Genomic DNA, 19,548 nt, shown 5'->3' on the forward strand with positions numbered 1-19,548 from the left:
CAACCATCCCTTTATCCATAGCAGCAATTTGCCTCCAATGCCACACTGCTCCAATTTGTGCAGCAGTCTTCCATGTGCAACAGTATCAAAAGCCTTTCTAAGATCCAAATATATGATATCAAAATTATTACCTGCATCCATTTGCTTTGTGACCACATCATAGTATCCAATCAAATTGGTCAGACAAGACTTCCCCTTAACAAAACCATGCTGTGTCCGAGCTATAACTGAAGTCTTGCCCAGATGTTCCTACAGTGCTTCTTTAACTAGTGCCTCCATTAATTTCCACTGAAAAGAAGTTAAACTAACATGTCTGTAATTACTTGCCACCCTTTGACCCTCCTTTGGGAATTGGGGTCACATTTGCATATGTCCAGTCCATGAGTACCTCCCCTGAGTCCAAGGAAGCTCTCATAATTACGGCTAAGGGTTTGCTTACTTCCTTTGCTGCCTCCTTTAATATAACTAGATAGATCCCATCCACCCCTGGTGCCTTTCTTATGTTAATCTTCAACAAATTCTCCTCCACTTTGCTCTCAATTATTAAAAAATCATCTAGCTCACTGCCAGTTTAATTCATCTCTAGTATTGCCCTCCCTGAATAACTCATGTGTGAATGTAGAGGCAAAATATCATTTAGTTTGTTAGCCACCTGTGCAAGATCATCAACAGTTGAACCATCAATATCCAGTGGACCAATCGGATTCATCCCTTTCTTTCTAGAGTTTACATAGGTAAAGAACTCTGTTGTTTTTCTTTGCATCCGTTGTCAAAGATTTCTCATAATCTGCCTTTGCCTGACTAATCTCCTTTGTGATTTGATTACAGACCAGCTTATATCTATGATAGGCTTCCATGTTACCCATTAATTTATATGTATCCCATGCATTTTTCTTCTCTGTCACATGTCTCATTAGTTCATCTGACATTCATTTAGGCCTAAACCTTGAACAATATTTCTTAGTTGGTATGTAAAGTCTAGTAGCTTCCAATATTAATTCTTTGAATGCCTCCCATTTTGAATTTCCTGTTGGTAATATCATCAGTTGGTCGCATCGTATAGAATTTAAATACTGTTTCAGACCTCCGTAGTCGCCTTTACGAAAGCAAAAGCTCTTCCCTTTACCCCTGATGGTAGTTACCTCTTTGAGAAAATCCCACTTCACCACGCTGTGATCACTGCCACCTAGTGGTTCCTTTATCTGCAGATTCTTAATGCATGAAGAATAATTACTGATAATCAGGTCAAGGGTATTACTCCCTCTAGTTGCCTCCTGAACATGCTATAGAAAACAATCACCCAATAAATTCACAAAAGCCTTGCTAGTTTGTGAGTGATCAACCCACAAATTCCAGTCAATATCTGGGAAATTTAAATTCCCCATTATAAGACTCTCTGATTATTGGCCCACTCTATGTCCCTGTACAGTTACTTATTATACTCATCAGATTCATCAGGCCTATAACACACTCCTACTCTCAATTTTGATCTCCCAATGCTTATGTCACACCAAACTGCCTCGACACTGCACTGTCCAGCCATGTCGACTGGCTGTACTTCCTGGGATTGTATGTGTTTCTTAACTAATAACATAATCCCTCCTCCCTTCCTGTACACATTGGGCTCCCCATCCATTTCTAAATTCTTTATATCTGTGTGATACCACGTCTCTGATATCCCAACAATATCTGCCTTTGATGTTTTGACCAACACCTCAAATTCATCAAATTTATATGGTGCCTCTGTAGCCAGGTGGGCAGGAGCAGCAGCAGTGTGTAGCACACGCTTCTTGATTAGACCGGGGTTCGAGCCCATGACCACCAAATACGGAGGATGCGGAAAGGTCAGCGAATGACCACCGCATATTACCGTAGCAATGTGGCCTTAGTTGCTAATGCTCCTAAAAAAAAAAACAAATAACAACAACATCAAATTTATTTACCAAACTCCTAGAATTGGTGTACATGCAAGTATACGTGCACCTGTTCCTATTCTTAGCTATCCTAACACAGCCCATGTGTTTACTTGTACTGCAATGACTCCCAGCAGTCTCTGAAATCCCCTTTATCTTGTTTTCCACACTGCTGCTCATTCCAATAGAAGCAGTGCAAGAATCACTTTTGCCTCTGCCAGCGGCTACTGTTAATCTATTATTCTGTGTATCTCCGCCCAAGCTAGAATTTTTCTGACCAATCTAACACTGCCTTGATAGCATCAGCAAATATTCTTGCACCCTTTCTATTTAAGTATATCCCATCCCTGTAGAAGCAGTCTCTCCTTTTAACAAGCACAGACCAGGCTGAGAAAAATTCTACCCCTTGGGCCTTGCACAATCTCTCCAGGGCCGAATTGATCGACAAGGTTCTCATCATATACTTACCCCTATCGTGTCTGGGCAGAATTCAAATTCAACCCTAATTCACAGCTTTTTTTCAAAAATGACCTGTACTTGTTAAGTAATCCTTCTCTTAATATCATTAGTGCCAATGTGTACAATGCTATCACCTTTTGTGCCCTTAAAAGATATCTCTACAATGTCATAAACCTTTGCCCCTGGCAGACATATCCTGGTCCTGTTCCACCTATCCTTTTTGCATAATATGTTCCCTGTTTCTCTGAAAATAGAGTCACAAACAACTACTAATTCCTGTGGGACCAGTGCATTCTGCCTTGGGGGTTGCTGCTGTGTTGTGTGATGTTCAAGTGCAAGCTTTGGCGTTGATGTGGGCAGCTGAGAGCTTGATGGGCCCCTCAATTTATATTCTTCAAGGGCATCCATGCTGTCCTTCAAGCTCTTATATAGGCCCATAACAACGCTGAGTTGTTGCCTGATTTCCTCAGTGTTGGTATTAATTCTATTCACAGTATTAACTCTTGCACATACCTCAAGAGTATTTGTTTGTTACCGCAGCAGAACATAGTAGGAAGATGTTCTGAGGGCAAAAACATTTCAAATGAGTGGGTAGCAAATGCCACGGAAGCGAGCTTAAATAACTTTAAGGAGTGTGGGGGATGTGTCAGGGTAGTTAACTATACAAGAACACTAAGTCTTAATTGTTTATACAGTAATGTCAAAAGTGTCGTCAATAAAATGAGTGAATTCAAACTGCTGGTTAGGACAAGTTACGCTGGCATAATAGGGCTTGCAGAAACGTTGCACCACCCGCAGATAAGGGATGATGAGTTTCAGTACAGTATGTATAATATATTTAGGAAGGACAGGGAAGATAGAAGAGCCAGTGGGATCATGCTTCTTATCAAAAGTAGACTGAGCATGACTAAAGCTTTCCTGGATCCAGACTTTTTGCATGCTAGTATAGAATCTGTATGGTGTGAAATAGTTGGAAGCAAAGGTATAATGAGAGCAGGAGTAATCTACAGGCCAGGTGATTGTGAAGATTATGATGAGAGCCTCTACATGCAAATGGAATGGGCAAGTAAGCGTGAATGTCTTTATTATGGGTGATTTCAATTTGCCTCTAATTGATTGGAGCAAATGGGAAGGAAACTCCACATGGGGGAGAAAATTTTTAAATCAACTAGACAATTGTTATTTGTATCAACATGTCAGGGGAAAGTACTAAGGATGAAAAGTTGGATGAATAATGAAGTTGCCAAAATTACTTGAGCAGAAAAAGATGGATGGCATGGAAGAGTTACAGAGCAATAAAAAGTACTGAAACCTATAACAGCTACAAATTGATCTATAATAATGCCACAGAAAAGGTTAGGCTGAGAAAGGCAGATTATGAGAAATCGCTAGCAAAGAGGGGGGAGATAAGGAATTCTTCACATATATAAAAGCAAAAAAAAGGACAAACCAGATTGAACCCTTATGTAATGGATGTGGGGTAATATTAGATACCTCAGCTAAAGTTGCAGATGAACTCACCAGTTACTTTGCATTAATATTTAGAAAAGAAAAATCTCTTCAAGTCAATGAGAAATTCTGGGAGTCAAGTTGAAAAAATATGTAATTAATGATGTTGAAATTTCACATGTTTATTTAATGAAAAAACTTTTGAGCCTACAGGCCAGTAAGGCTCCTGGGGTTGATAGCATTTACCCTATAATCTTAAGGAAGGCAGCAAGTGAGTGCATTGAACCATTGAGGCTAATTATGAGAGCATCACTGGACTTGGGAGTGATTCCGTTGGATTGGAAAAGTGCCAATGCATAAGGGTAGTTCTAAGAGTGAAGTGGGAAATTACCGGCCGGTTAGTCTAACTTCAGTAGTAGGGAAAATAATGGAAACTATGATCAAGGATGGAATTCAGGATCACTTAGATAGAAATGGAATTCTGAAGGATACTCAGCATAGTTTTGTAAAGGGAAAATCATGTTTAACTAATCTGGTTAGCTATTTTGACAGGGTCACTCAAGAGCTGGACTTAGGGAATAATTTAAACATTGTTTATTTGGATTTCAGCAAAGTATTTGACTCAGTCCCACATGAGCTGGAACAAGTTGGAATCTTTATAAGCTGGAACAGGTTGGAATCACAGGGAAAATCCTTAGATGGATAGCAGAGTGGCTTCAGGGCAGGAGGCAGAGGGTTGTGATAAATGGTTATTTCTCAGATTGGGTTGATGTAAGATGTGGGGTTCCTCAAGGATCAGTATTAGGACCATTGTTGTTTTTGATTTTCATAAATGACATCGACGAAGGGATAGAGTGTGTGATGTCTAAATTTGCAGATGATGTAAATATTGGTAGAGTAGTTAATGATTGCTGCCAAGCAGAGCTTCTTCAGAATGACCTAGATAGACTTCAGAGATGGTCAGAAAAATGGCAGCTATGCTTAAATCCAGCAAAGTGTAAGGACACTTGGCGGAGTTGAACAAAAGCCAGTAGTGGAGGTAAGGGGTATTATGATACAGTCAGATATGAAGTTCTCCGAGCATTGTAGATTGGTTGCAAGGAGGGCCCATGGTGTCCTATCGATGATTTATCAAACAATCACTAGTAGAGATAAGAATGTCATAATCCCATTATATAAGGCTATTGTTAGACCACACTTGGAATACTGTGTTCAGGTATGGAGACTGCACCTCAAGGGTCCAAAGATAGGTAACTCGCCTGATGAGATTAGCAAAAGGGCGTCTATATGAGGAAAGACTTCAAATATGTGGGTTGCAGAGCTTGGAAACTAGGCACCTTAGAGGAGACTTGATTGAGGTGTTTAAGACTCTGGTAGGATAGGCATAAGCAACATGAATAAGGATGAAATTTTCACAGTTATAAATGATTCTAGAACTAGGGGACAATTTTATTTAAAGTGGATTGCAGGAAGTTTTATTTTAGCCAGCTGAGTTATAAATTACTGGAATAAATTATCTACATGGGTGATAGAGGCTGACAGTTTGGGGAAATTCAAAGGTCAGCTGGATAATTATCTAAGGGAGCAGGGAAATGCACAGGTTGTCCATTTTCTTTTCTCTTATTAATTTTTATTATTATTATTTTTTTTAATTTTCTTCTTATTATTAATTTGTTTTTATTCTTATTATTTTATTTTATGTATTTTTTGTTATTTTATTTTATTATTATTTATTTATTTTTTTAGTTTTTGGCTGTTACAGTATAAGCTATAGGCTTCCTTGCACCATGTGCAAGGAAGCCTATAGCTTATACTGTAACAGCACTATACACTAATGCGCTATATATAAAGTGAATCTTATAAATTACAGAAAGTGAACTGGTGATTTACTTTTATAGGTAAATAAGTGATTTCATTTACTTAGAAAAGTAAATGTGCCCATCACATCCTTCACATGGCCTAAACTGCATAATACCGGTATGTCCTCTTACTCAAAAATTTCTATGAAATGGTGGTATGGCAGATTAGCATTAGTAGAGGCATATGATGCCAAGAAAGCAAGCTTATGCAGCATCAGCCAATAAAAAAAAAAAAAACCCTTCCACTTCACCCCTCCATTCTTTTGAAATACCTGTCCAGCTGAGCTTTAAATTTATTTAGGCTATCAACTTCCACAACAAGGGATGGAAGTCTGTTCCACCAACCAACTACCCGCTGGCTAAAGGCATATTTCCGCACATCTATCCTACATCTGTCTTTCCTCAATTAGAATTTATGCCCTCTCAGGTGATTATTCTGAGCAAGAGGCAGTATCCCATCAGCATTGAGCATGCTCAAACCATTCAAGGCTTTGTACACCTCTATCAGATCACCTCGCCGGTGCCTAGTCTCCAGACACTGTAATTTGCAAAACTTAAGCCTTTCTTCATAAGAGCAACCCTTCGTTCTGTTCACTAACCTTGTTGCCCTTCTCTGTACTCGTTCCAGAAGCTCTACATCCTTCTTGAAATGAGGCCTCCAGACCTGTATACAGTACTCAAGGTGCGGCCTGACCATTGCCTTATACACGGGAATAATCACCTCCCTATCCCTGCTAGAAAAATTCCTGTATATCATTGATAAAACACCATGAGCTACTCTTGCAGCCCATCTGCACTGCTCAGAGAACTTCATATCTACCTGCACAATTTACCCCCAGGTCCTTTTCATTCTCTACCACTGTCAGTGTAGTACGACAGAGTTGATACATTGCTCTGGGATTACTGTTTCCCATATGTAGTACTTTACATTTGTCAATGTTAAACTTCATTTGCCATCTCTCAGCCCGTCTGCTCAACCTTTCCAGATCCTGTTGCAGCAGCATAGCGTCAGTAGCATCCTTAACAACCCTGCCAACTTTTGTATCGTCTGCAAACTTGGACATTAAGCTTGATATACCATCATCAATATTATTTATAAATACAGAAAACAACAATGGACCCAACACTGAACCCTGAGGGACTCCACTAATAACATTAGTTCACAATGAGCAGTGTCCATTAATTACCACTCTCTGTCTTCTGCCACTCAACCATCCCTTTATCCATAGCAATAATTTGCTACCAATGCCACACTGCTCCAATTTGTGCAGCAGTCTTCCATGTGCAACAGTATCAAAAGCCTTTCTAAGATCCAAATATATAATATCAAAGTTATTCCCTGCATCCAATTCTTTTGTGACTACATCATAGTATCCAATCAAATTGGTCAGGCAAGACCTTCCCTTAACAAAACCATGCTGTGTCTGAGCTATAACTTAATTCTTGTCAAGATGATCCTGCAGTGCTTCTTTCACCAGTGCTTCCATTAATTTTCCTGGAACAGAAGTTAAACTCACAGGTCTATAATTACTTGTGTCAGCCTTTGATCCTCCTTTGTGAATTGGGGAATTACAATTTGCCTATGCACATCTCCAGTCTGTGGGTACCTGCCCTGAGTCCAAGGAATCTCATAATTATGGCTAATGGATTGCTTACTTCCTTTGCTGCCTCCTTTAATATAACTGGATAAATCCCATCCACCCCAGGTGCCTTTCTTGTATTTATCTTCAACAATTTCTCCTCCACTTTACTCTCAATTATTACAAGATCATCTAGCTCACTGACAGTGTTTACATCATCTATGGCATTCCCCTTCCTGAATAACTCCTCATGTGTGAATGTCGATGCAAAATATTCATTTAGTTTGTTAGCTACCTGAGCAGGATCATCAACAGTTGAACCATCGATATCAAGTGGACCAATCTGATTCATCCCCTTCCTTCTAGAGTTTCTCGTAATCTGCCTTCGCCTGCCTAACCTCCTTTGTAACTTGGTTACAGATAAACTTATATCTATCATAGGCTTCTGTGTCACATGTTAATTTATATGTATCCCATGCATTTTTCTTCTCTGCCATATGTCTCATTAGTTCATCTGACATCCATTTAGGCCTGAATGAATGAACATTATAAAAATGTGCTGTCAATCCTATGCAGGTAATGCTTCTGAAATGGTGGGCCATGAAGGAAATCAAACCAAACAAAAAGTTTTAGGATAAGTTACAAATTTTTTATTAATATACATTTTAATGGCTAAAATAAAATATCTACAAATGATTTATATCTGGGCTCTTAAAAATTTCTTTAAGTTGCAGTAGACCATACCAATAAAAATAAAAAAAAAATAATAAAAATAATAATACGTGTCATATAAATCAAAGAATAAAAAGATTTTTTTTTTTTTCATCCTTTTCTTAAAACTGATTTTGCAAAAATATTATCTTTGGCAGACAAAGGTTCAAAATTTTTATATTTGTTTTTTCATATTTTTGAATGTATCCAGGCTAAGCTAAGCAGCTAAGTAGCTTGCTGTGTAATATGTCAAAGAATGGAGTAAGTATCATTCAAAATACTTCTAATGCTATTACATGTAAAATGGTATTATAATGTCAGTCAAGATATATATATATATTTTTTTTTTTTAATTAAAACTATAGTAAAATCTCATTTATGAGATTTTACTCTGAGAAGCAGAAATAAGGCTGAAAGTTCATTACTGAAAATTGCTCAAAATTATTTTACAGGAATCATTATTTGTCAAATAAATTCTGCTGCTCATTTCCAACATACATAAGTACATTAATGTCCTGATGTATTTTCCCATAGTTAAAATGATATAGCGGAAGCATACTTGTTAACTTTTTTTTTTAGATCTTTTTGTTACCTTGTCACTGATGTCACTGTTTGTTTACAGTAATAAATAAACAATGATCAATATTATTTACAGTAATAAACTGTGATAGTCCTTATGGCACAAACAAATATTTGGGATGTATTAGGGTTACTACAAGCAAAAACAGGCATACATCTATTTGCGCATACATACTAACACCATGGGTACAGTAAATAAAGTATTAGTTAATTCTTCAAGTGCAGACATTGTAGGGGTATCAGAAATATGGTGCCACTCTGATGGGAGGGAGATTCGATTTGATTTAATCTCAGTTTTTATGGCGCAAAGGTGACTAAGGTCGGGGAGATGCAGAAGGGTTAAGAAGGGGTTAAGAAGCAGAAAGAATCTAAGGCAGTACCATTCAGCTGACATGATGGCCAGTGTAACGTTGAGTCAGTTTGGTGTGACATAAGAAGCACTAAGAGAACAAAAAGTAGCAGAACTTCCTGGATTTATTGAATGATTGTTTTCTATACCAGCATGATAGGCAACAAGAAAAAGCAATACCTGTGGTCTGATTATCAGTAGTGATTCTTCATGCATTAAGAATCACTACTGATAATCAGACCACTAGGCTACAGTGATCACAGTGTACTAATGTGGGATTTACTTAAAAGATATAATCACTGTCAAGGTGAAGAAAAAGGCTTTTGTAAAGGTTTTAAAAATCTGTTCAATGGGACCAACTGATGATGTTACAAATCCGAATTAGAAGCATTCAGGGAAGTAATTGCTGCTGATAATCATAGAAGCTATTCAGTTGATGTTAAAATCCCTTTTTACACCAACTAAGAGATATTATTCAGGGTTTCAACCTAAATTGATGTCATAACATCGTATGAACTGATGTGACTAGTGGCAGAAAATAAAAATACATAGGATGATTATAAATAATCAAGGGACAGAAACCTACAATAAGTATAAACTAATTTTCAGTCAAGTTACTAAGGGGAATTATGAGAAGTCATTGGCTAAGAATGCAAAGGAAAGTAGAAAATGAAACCAGAGAGTAACTTGACTACAGACTAGCTTTATGCTTATCGTAGGTTTCTGTAACCTCACAATCAGTAACCAAACTATGAATTTTTATTCTCTGCCTCTAAGCTCACTAATTCATCTGACATCCATTTTGGTGTAGATCATCAACAATATCTGGCTAAGGTAAAGAAAGCCAACATGAAGAACCACTGGAAACTTTACCGGGCAAATTTGTTTCCCAGCAACTAAGGCCATATTGCTCCGGGGATATGTGGTGGTCATTCCCTGACCTTTCCGCATCCTCCGTATTTGGTTATTTTGGTTGCTATTCCCTAAGTGCATAAGACCTTGCATTTTGCTGCATGAAAAGACAGAAGCTACTTTTCTGATCATCTACAAAGTCTAGGTTGTCCTGAAGAAGCAGTAGTTGGTACTGATCATTAACCACTCTATCAATCTTGATATCATCCGCAATTGACATCCCTTCATCAATGTAATTTAAGAAAATCAAATACAAGAGGTCCCAGTGGAAATTCATGAGAAATCCCACTTCTTACATTAGCCCTGGAAAATAACTCTTAATCATAACCCTCTGTTCCATTCTCTACCTGGAGTCCATCCTTAGATGGACTCCAGGTAGAGAATGGATGGACTGTAATAAGCTTGCAGTCCATCTAAGGATGGACTGCAAGCTTATTACAGTAACCTCTCATGTGGGACTGAGTCAAATGCTTTGAAGAAATATCTCTCAATCTCTTCCATCAATAAAAAAAAATGCCCACATTTATGATATGCAGAAAAAAAAGCTAGTGATTTACTGACTGTAATACAGCCAACTCATTTCCTACCACAGTGCCATTTGTTCACCTTTGGTATGCATCTTGTCTAACAGCTATGTGGATTCCTCTGCAGGCAATGTGGAACAATATATTGTCAATGAGTATATGTGCACAATAAGGGATTTCAATTTGAAAAACCTTAAACAATCATCTTTACAATTTAGAAAGGTGGTCTTTGTCATGCAATGTGTGTCAATCTTATATATTTCCCACTGAAGCACATGAATGCAAACATATGCCACATATAGGTGTGTGTGTGCGTGTGTTTAGATAAAGATTGAAATCAGAATAAATTAATCGAAAAATAAATGAAGGTGGAGCAATATAGAACACAAGATGTCAAGGTTAATAGAAGAAAGGTAAAAAAAAAAAGAAAATAATGAGAAATAAAAAGGAAAAGAATTTTAAGAACTTAAAAGAATTAAAAAATTATCTGAAATTAAAGGCTGAATCAGAGAGCCAATTAAAAGTAGAGAAGCTGAAAGGCAAAGTAAAATATATGATTAATAAGCAAAGAAAAATAGTGAGCATCAAATTGAGGGTGGGAAGATAATAAAATAACTAAGGGAAAGAAAATGTTTGATGCAAACTAAATAAGGCTGGTACATAGATCAGGTATTTCATCAGGGGACTACACCTGACCATGTACCAAACTACTGCATTTCTATACAAACTTATGATAATGGAGGAAAGATTAAAAGTTATGGAGAAAAAAAAAAAAAAAAAAATATATATATATACATATACACACATTAAAAAAGGGAGGGAGAAAAAGATAGGTCCCCCAAAAACATAAGTAAGGTAGCCCCAATGCAGTGTATATAATTATGTTAACAGTATATAATTGAGCTATGGTGCTCAATACATTCTACATTGATATCAATATTTGTAGAAGGTTTGATATCATTCTACATTGATATCAATATTTGTAGAAGAATTTACCTCAATATGATACATAGAATACTTCTGTATGATACTCTCCAGAAATTAAAACAAATAAAAAATTAACACAAAATGATTACCATGAAACATCAATTGAACACAATTCAAAAATTAACTAAAATTCAAAAAAAAAATTTAAAAAAATTAATTAAAGTTAAATGTAAATTTGAAAAACGATTTTCCTTCCTGAAGCACACAATGCTTTTCAACAGTGTGTTGCAATCACAGGAATCGAAATTACGGATTGTGTGAGCTTGAATCTTAAATAGAGAGATTATTTGTCCTCACCCATGCACGTGAAACACCATGATTATTTGTCTTCATGCATGCGTGCAAAAGACCAGGAATCAGAGATTAGATATGGATGATGAACGTTAATAGAATTCTCATGTAATTTAATTTCGACAGTTTCTGCAATTAATAGTCTCGAATAATTACGTTGGATACTAAGTATTTTGGCCTTATTAAATAAAAATGTATGTTTTTTGTTAATGGCATGAAAGGCCAATTCTGATGCTCCTGAATGGGAAGTATGAATTGAGGAAGCATGCTGTTTTACACCAACAATGAGAGGAAATATCATTGATCCTTGGTAAGACACGTCGCGATCACTGCAAGGAATGTTGTATACCAAGTCATTTATTTGTGTCACAAAAGAGGAAAGTGTATAATTTCTGTATTGGTCAGGCCACAATCTTAAATTCAATATCTTTAAAGAATCTGTTTAGCTGCTTGTGCCACTGTTAAACTTATGGGACAGAAATAAAGTATTTTTTGATGTTACTATTGTTGCACAATGTAGTGTTTTGTATACTACCCTTAGCTTGAACCGCAATTCGGTTTATTGTAGCAAGGGGGTAACCCCTGTTTAAGAATCTGCTGGTTAATATCTGTATTTCTGAGTTTTAAGCAGATTCCATCATTGAATATTTATGGGCATTGAGAAACTGATTAAAGATAATAGCCCTTTTGTAGGTGAATGGGTGATTGGTGTTATAATGTAGAAGCATACATTATAACCCTGGTCTAATCAAGAAGCGTGTGCTACGCACTGCTGCTCCTTCCCACCTGGCTACGGAGGCACCTGTGCCTTATGTGGATCATTATTATGGACACATTATCACAGGCAATCTTGATATTGTCAATAATAACACTTTAAGGCTCTAATTGAAATGGTGCCATCTGGGTGGTGGTATCCACTGAGAATAAGTAACAGTCTTTTCCTTCGGGTGAAGCGTTACTTATTCGAAGTAGTGCAATGTCATGGCAACTTGTCGTGAAGACGTGAACACTGAGAATAAGTAACAGTCTTTTCCTTTGGGTGAAGCGTTACTTATTCGAAGTAGTGCAATGTCATGGCAACTTGTCGTGAAGGTATTCACAATATGAGATGTAACTTAAAACAATGCCGTTATTGCAAATTTGCAAATCTATAATTGGCTGTGCATAAATGATGTAAGTGCATTAAGATATACATAGTCTCACTTTAAGACTTATATGGAAAAAGGCTTAAAATTTAGACCTATCCATAAAGCCTATCTAAAAAACATCTATAGAGATCTGTATCTTAGTCTCTTGCATTTTTGCAATAAGTTAGCTTACAAATATATGATACCTCATGAAGCATTTCAAAATTGGAAAAACATTGTATAGCAAGACATTATAAAAACAGTTTCTGAGGCTTATAATCTTTATAACAATCCACATATGCAATATTTTAATCTTAAGAAACCTATTCTGGAATTGCAACAGAATTTTATTATCACCTCAATGGATAAGGCTTTAAATAATTTTGCTATTTTCTGTAAATACTTCTACTACACCACTCTTAAAAATGAAGTTGAAAATAGCACTACTTTTTCGCGTTGCAATCTTGGCATTAATACAACCATTAAAAAAACTTTTGGCCCTTCATAAAAAGGTGCATGCTAAAATTCATAACTCTACGCTTTTTTGTATGTGATAGCCATGTTCCATAAGCAACCTGTCGGCTTCAGATTTATTAAAAATAGTGGCTGTATCTCCCAGGTAAGCAATTTTTTAAATTTCTTAACATTATTTTCAATAATCTTCCATCAAACTCGATCATTAACAAAAATCAAAATGTTATCAAAACCTTTGAATCTAATATTGACATTTTTAGCATTGAAACATGATTTTTCAAACCTATTCACTTCTTTGCCAAATTATCTGCTTATTTTTGTGCTCAATCAGCTTTACTGCAAATATAAGAACTTATTACATGTAGATGAAGTTATATGGAATAATATAGTTATTAACCTATATTAACCTCTGTATTCTTAATAATTGCATTTTTGATGGCAAGTATATATATAGACAAACTGTGGGAGTGCCCATGGGTTCACAAAATTCTAGCATGGTTTCTAATCTATTTTTGCATTATTATGAAGAATTATATACTTACAAAAACACCAAACCATAATTCTATGCTTTTCGCTACATAGACGACATCCTTGTTTTGAATGTTCAATTTGAGCAGAAAGCTAAGACTGTATACCCAAGCAAACTTACTTTGAACAAAGAAAACACTGGTAATTGATATGCTAATTTTCTCAATTTAAGTATTACATTAAATAGTCCTCCCCTTCATCATAATTTAGAATTATTTGACAAAAGAAGTAAATTCAACTTTAACATTATTTACTTAACTGGAATTCTAATATTGCCATTAAAGTACATAAAAACATTATTTGTACACCTAAGCAGGTTTTTTTTTTTTTTTTTTTTGGTAGTTTTTGGCGCATAGGCTTCTGTGGCCATAATGCACCTCCCAAGGTTTTTGCAGTACTTTGATCCAAGCCCGAGGCGGGAATCGAACCCGCGACCTTTGGGTTGCCAGGCAGGCACTTTACCCACCCGGATATCCTGGTCGGCACCTAAGCAGTAATCAAGCACTTTTTACTAATGCCTTAAACAGCCTTTGTATTAAATTGGTCAATAACAACTTTCCATTAACTTTATTAATTATAACATCAAAAAGTTGTCACCATTTATCAAATATAAATTTGGATTTAATATATTTCATTTTGCTTAGTTCTAACTTGATACCTGTATAGATGTACAGATGTAAATTTCAATGGTGGTAGTTCCACTACTTTGAAAGTAATCACAATATATGATTTTTATTTGAACGATGTCAATGCTTTTTACTCCATAAGTCTATTTTCATTTTTTATTTTTACATTATTTAATAATCATTTACAATTGAAATGGTATTATGTATTCTTTTCGTCTATGGCATGCTGCTCTTTCTCTTTTCTCCAGATTGTTTTTTCGCCATAACAGCCTTTCGCATTCATTTTTCAAAAATATATTCCAGTCTTAACTGGCTCATTATTTGAATGTTTAGTTCATTTCCATATTATACTAATAACAGCTATAGAGGGCACTAGTTCTTCTTTCTTTTACATAGCTCTCTATTCAGTCCACATTATACTTTATATACTCTTTGCTTCTTTGAGCAACTCCATAGTTGTCATAGTTCTTTGCTTCTGCTTATATCTCATTTACAGCTACCGTGATGACACATGAATTAATTTAATGAATTTCAAGTATTTATTTGCTTTATTATATTCATCATTTACACTTCATTGAATTCATTCATATTTATTTTTATATTTTTAATTTTGGCTGTATATGTATTTTTTCAATATTCCAAAACATATCACAGGGATGTGGTATTAGTTTCTCTTACTAACGCTCCCTCAGCCAAGGCCCTCTCTAAGAGGTTGGGTATTTACACACCTAGCTTGCTTAGTATCTTTTAAACGCTTTTCTTTGCTTTTTACCTTTCTACTTTCTATTCTTCTGTCCATTGAGCTATTAGTGAAATACAAGGACTATTCGGACATTCTTACTTTCCTTCTTCTTTGTTATTTTCACCTCTTTTGTTTTTACCACTTTTTTCCTTCCCCTACCTGTTTTATTTCCCATTTCCATACCACTGCCTGTTACACTTAATATATTTTTGATTTCCAAATTTATGTCTTCACCTATTTTGGCTCTCTGTATTTTTTTTTTTAATACTTTTCAAAACATATCACAAGCTCTTTGTTATTAGTTTCGCCTTCTACTAATGCTCTCTCAGCCAAGGCCCTCTCTAAGAGGTTGGGTATTTTTTCTTTGCTTTTTATCTTTTTACTCTTTGTTTTTTCCATCCACTGAGTTATTAGTGAAATACAAGGGTGACTTGAACATTCTTACTTTCCGTCTTCTCTTTTGTTTTTACTACTTTTTTCCTTCCCACGCCCTGTTTTATTTCCCATTTCTGTATCTTTGCCTGTTACATTAAATTTAAGTTTTCACTAAATTTCTCATTCAAAATTTACCTCTCCCTACATTTGACATGCAAAATTAACACTATTCTTTTACCACATGTATACTCAAGGTATATACATGAATTAAAGGTATCGACTGTCATTTTTTTATATTTTTTTATTTTATTTTTAATTCATTTATACTTTAATTTAATTTCCTTAACTTATATACACTGCACTGGGGCTACCCTACTTATGTTTTTGGAGGACCTATCTTTTTCTCCCTCCCTTTTTAATGTATATATTGATATATATACAGTATACCATAAGTTTGTATAGTACATGGTCAGGTGTAGTCCCCTGATGAAATACCTGATATAATTTTATTATTATTATTAGCTATATGGTGCAAGGAAGCCTGAGGCTTATGCTGCACCAGCCAAAAAAAAAATTTCTGAATTACCCTGAGAGAGAGAGAGAGAGAGAGAGAGAGAGAGAGAGAGAGAGAGAGAGAGAGAGAGAGAGAGAGAAATCAAAAGTAGAAGGGAATCATCAAGAAAGAGAAAATTGATGATATCCATCTCAGGACCCTGGGTGTGCCAAGCCCATACTCACCAGATGTGAGCCCCTGGGGTTATGTACCAGCCTTCTTTAGTTTGCATCAAACTTTTTCTTTCACATAGTTATTTCATTATCTTCCCACCCTCAATTTGATGCTCACTATTTTTCTTTACTTATTAATACATTGTTCCACATGCACCAGGGGTCCAAGTTCCTGCCAATGAAACATGCCCTACACCATACAACCACCTCCACAGGCCTGCACTTTTGATACCATGCATGATGGATGAAGAGCCCCATGTTGTTGATGCCAAATCCGTACATGACCATCCACGGTGTGGAGTGAATAACGTGACTCATCCGACCAGCACACCTTCTTCCAGTCTTCTAACATCCAACTTGCATGCTCTTTGCACCAGGCGAGTCTTTTATGCTGATGAACCTTGGTTAGGAGAGGATGTCATAGGGGTCATCTGCGGGTATAGCCCATACGTGGGAGAGTGCAACGCATGGTTATTCCAGATACTGTTCCATGTTAGCCCATGTTGTATTGGGTAGTCAACTCTTCAACAGTGCTGCTCCTGTACGAGTCGTCGGACCCGGTGCTCACCACTAACGACCTCTCGCTGACCTTTGCAGTTTTGCCGTTGGGTAGTTGTTTGTTCATTTTGACGCCAGTCCTGGTACACTTTAACTATGGCAACTCTCAAACACTGCACCAGTTCAGCCATTTGGGAAATTGAGGCGCCAGCTCTTCGAGAACCCACAATCTCTCCTTTATCAAAGTCCGATAAATTCTTCCTTTTACCCATCACACTTGGAATTTTACTACCTACTGAACCACAGATACCTTATCTAGGCTACGTAGGTCGACTAACTCCACATTCTCATACCTCACATGGACAATGGGTTGCATTCAGTTTTCATAGGGGTGGTCATAATTCAGTGATCACTCAGTATGTGTGTGTGTGTGTGTGTGTGTGTGTGTGTGTGTGTGTGTGTGTGTGTGTGTGTGTGTTTGTGTGTATAAAATAAAAAATAATAAATAAATAATCAAATAAATAAAATAAAATGATAAAAAATATATATATAATAATAAAACAAATAAAAATTAATTAAAAAATAGTAATACTAAATAAATAAATTAAATTAAAAAAATAATAAAATAAATAAATAATAAAATAAATAATAATAAATAAAACATACTTCATATTCGTAGCTCCTATAACAGCTACCATCCTTTACAGTAGACAATACCTTATCATCAAACCAGGCTTTGTACAAATAAACAGATGGCTTAAGTTGTACTGCACCATACAAGTATCCTGAGCTTGTAAAATATAATGTTCTATATCATAAGCCAGATCAAAGTCAATCCAAACAAATGCAGTTCAGTTCAAGTTCAAAGTCAAAACATTAATGTAAATAGCATCCCAAGACATCTACTGGTCCCTAATACCAAATGTGCACAACCTCCAACTAAGGAATGTTGCTCCCTATTAATTAACTCCATGAGCCAAAGAAGTAGCATCAGATGCAAACTGCTGAAGAGCAACATAAGGATTCTTGTCTCCCACCAGCAAAGTTTCATGCCCATGAGAGAGTGTAGAAACTGATGAATGAAGAACATCTCTAAAGTCATTATATAGTGGACAATCAAATAAAATATGGCTCCAATTTTCATTTTCTCCACATTGACAAGCTTCCATCCCAGAAAGACCAAAACGACATAGTTTTTCATTAAGAGATCCATGTCCCATTATGAGGAGGGATGCATATAAGTCTAAAGAGAACCAAACAGGTTTCTGCTTTACACAACAGGTCACCTCAGGGAAGAAATTCCTAGTAACAGATCCGACAGATGACGTATCCCAGCGGGTCTACCACAGATTTATCATTTCATTCCACAAACGATTACGTTCTTGCTTAACATCTGAATGAATATTCAGAACCAAACCCATAAATTCAGTTGATATTTGTATTTTTAACCTATAACAAAGGCCTCTGTAAGCTACATGAAGGTCCAATGGCAATACACCTACAAGAACCTGTAGTGCAGAAGTTGAAACAGTACAAGCTCTTAACATACATAATAATATTGTACATTGCATAGTAGCCAACTTCAAGTGAAATTTAACAGTTCTAACCCTGTGAAACCATACACCTGCAGCGTAAGTGGCCATAGGAAGGAATATGTGTTATAATAGATTCTTGTGGTACATATAGAAAGTCCCCAGTCTGAACAAGAAATTTTTATAATAGCACCAGTGAATCTTCTGATCTTTGTTGTTACATTATTTAAATGAGAGACAAAATTAAGCTTTGAGTCTATTGTAATCCCAAGTAATTTAGTTTCAGAGACAAGTGGAATCCTGTTATTATTAATCTTCACCAAAGGGGGTTGTTGAGGGTTTAAATTTTAGTCTTTGACAAACTTATTGTCAATTTATTATCCATTGTCCATTGCAATAAATTTTGTAAAACATCATTAGCATTATTTTTGATAGCAGATCTAGATGAACCATGAATTAAGATAGTAAGATCGTCAGCATAAGCGATGATTTTAGTACTACTGAAACAATGGGAAATCCAATCCTGTAACACTGTATTCCATATAAGAGGCCCCCAAGATAGACCCCTGGGGACACCCTGTGAAACTTCTCTAGACACCTCCTGAAATTTAGACTTCACTAAAACATGACAATTACTGAAATAGCTCATGAACAGGTGGTATAGTTGCTGAGCTACACTATAAAAGATGCAATTTTCAATGTTGCTGATGCCCGAAATGATGTTCCAGTTCAAACAATACAAAGAAGCTGGAATAAGTTGTAGCCAGAAATATATTCAACTGATACAGAAACCATTCCAAAAGAAATTGAAATTTTGCAGTTATGTTCGAATGTTCCTGATTTTAAAAATATTTCATGGAGGAAGTAAATGATTGGCTGTATATGAACAAAATGGACGTCGGATGTGAAATTTTAGACAATGATGAAATTGTGCAAAGAGTGATGACAATTTCGTATGATTCTGAAACTGAAGAAGAAGAAAAAGCTGCTGCTGATGGAACAACAAACATAATTAGCCTCTGTGAAGCTGAAACTATTTTGTCAAAGTGCATTGAGTGGTTCGAGGTACAAGAAGAAGCAGATGCTATGCAAGTGTTACTTTTGCGTAAAATCGATAACGTTGCCTCCCAAAAGGCTCGAAGGATATTGAAACTGACTGACTTTTTTAGAAAAGAAATTTAATTATGTAATATTGTTTTCTTTTAAATTTCTTTATTGACATTAGAACAATGTTGTATGTACTGTATGTAATATTGATTTCTTTTAAATTTTTTATGACATTACTAGACCAATTTAAGTCTAAATAT

General features: G+C 36.0%; 1 protein-coding gene across 1 annotated transcript in view; it reads right to left on the bottom strand.

The window, feature by feature from the left end:
* Positions 1-19,548, bottom strand: part of LOC150084551 (potassium voltage-gated channel subfamily KQT member 1-like) — a 475,214-nt gene that overhangs the window by 201,944 nt on the left and 253,722 nt on the right. The window lies entirely within an intron of this gene.

Source organism: Mastigoproctus giganteus, chromosome 6 (assembly GCF_048544385.1).
Source record: "Mastigoproctus giganteus isolate SK-2022 chromosome 6, ASM4854438v1, whole genome shotgun sequence".
Lineage (NCBI taxonomy): Eukaryota > Metazoa > Arthropoda > Arachnida > Uropygi > Thelyphonidae > Mastigoproctus > Mastigoproctus giganteus.